Source organism: Lactuca sativa, chromosome 4 (assembly GCF_002870075.4).
Source record: "Lactuca sativa cultivar Salinas chromosome 4, Lsat_Salinas_v11, whole genome shotgun sequence".
Taxonomy (NCBI): Eukaryota; Viridiplantae; Streptophyta; class Magnoliopsida; order Asterales; family Asteraceae; genus Lactuca; species Lactuca sativa.
Window position 1 is genome coordinate 144,754,665 of NC_056626.2, and position 1,342 is coordinate 144,756,006.

The 1,342-nt window shown below is 35.7% G+C and overlaps 1 non-coding gene across 1 annotated transcript; it reads left to right on the forward strand.

Annotated features, from left to right (window-relative positions):
- The first annotated feature begins 285 nt into the window (after positions 1–285).
- Positions 286–392, forward strand: LOC111895430 (small nucleolar RNA R71). The gene has a single exon (XR_002851564.1). It is a non-coding gene; the product is annotated as a small nucleolar RNA R71 (small nucleolar RNA).
- The last annotated feature ends 950 nt before the right edge of the window (positions 393–1,342 follow it).

Here is a 1,342-nt window from a genome sequence, read left to right on the forward strand (position 1 = left end):
CCCACTCTTATGGCATGTATTGACTGGTCCATTTGTGTTATCCTTCGATCTATATTATTCAGCATGGCCATTACAGCTGCTATTTCTTCAGTTTGGGCCCCTCCTCCGCCTTTGATTCCATCTTGCCTGGGGTTGTGGTATTCGCGAGAGTGATTCACGAATTCTTCAATTAGCTCCTTGACCTCCCTTGGATTTTTCTTTGTCAAAGGTCCTTGAGAATCAAGGAGTTGTCTTGTCATAACGTTGACCCCATCATAAAAGATTGACATCTCTTGCTACACATTCAGATCATGCTGAGGGCAATTTCTGAGCAAGCCCTTGTACCGCTCCCATGCTTCGTATAATGACTCCCCCGGCTGTTGCTCAAAGTTGGCTATTGCCTTCTTGAGTTTGGCTATCTTGGATGGCGGGCAAAACTGGTCCAGGAATTGCTCACGCATTTGTCTTGTCATAACTGTCCACGTCGTGGACTCTGTGGCTGACAGAAAAAAATTTTATTTTGCTGAAAAATTAACTTTTTGTGGTTTTTACGCCACAAGAAGGATCGAATAATTTAATGCAAATAAATAAGCTAAAAACTAAGCCGTTCCCCGGCAACAGCGCCAAAAACTTGATGTGCACAAAAAGTACTCACTAATTTTAATATTTATAACCTAACAAACTTAACTAACTATGCACTTATAGGCAGTGTACCTAGTCAGATTACAGTATAGCTTGGGTAAGTCGGGTGTCGATCACAGGGAACGGTGTTCTAATTAATTTACTCATTATTAAATTAACCTAATTATTAACAAGTTTAAAGGGGTTTTATCTGATTTTGCAAGATCAGATGAACTTAAATTCAAATTCAATAATTAAAAACACACTCTTGTTTAGTTTGAATCCGCTTCTTCCTTATGGCTAACTAATGATTACGGATTATTAAGTTGGTTTTTAGTTGTATTAGTAATTTAGTTCTAACTTTACCAATAATTAACTAATTCATGTCAAACCATGTCTGTTCACACATAATTAAACACATAACTAATTATGAATGTAAATATGCTATGTAATATTTGTAATATAAACGCAATTATGATCACAATACACGTTCTCTAGCACAACTAAGCTTTATTTATTCTAATTACTAACTAAGATTGGTCAATCCTAGCTCTAACAATTCAATGTTCACTAAATCATTAGGTAAACAAGTTCATGCAGTTTAATGGTCACTAAGCTACATAGAACATGCAATCAAGCAATTAGAAAAGCAAACAATAGCATGCTAGGTTATACAAATCAAACACAAGCAATTTTTACCAACTAAACTTAATCCATAAACATTGAACTATTCATAAGTTTG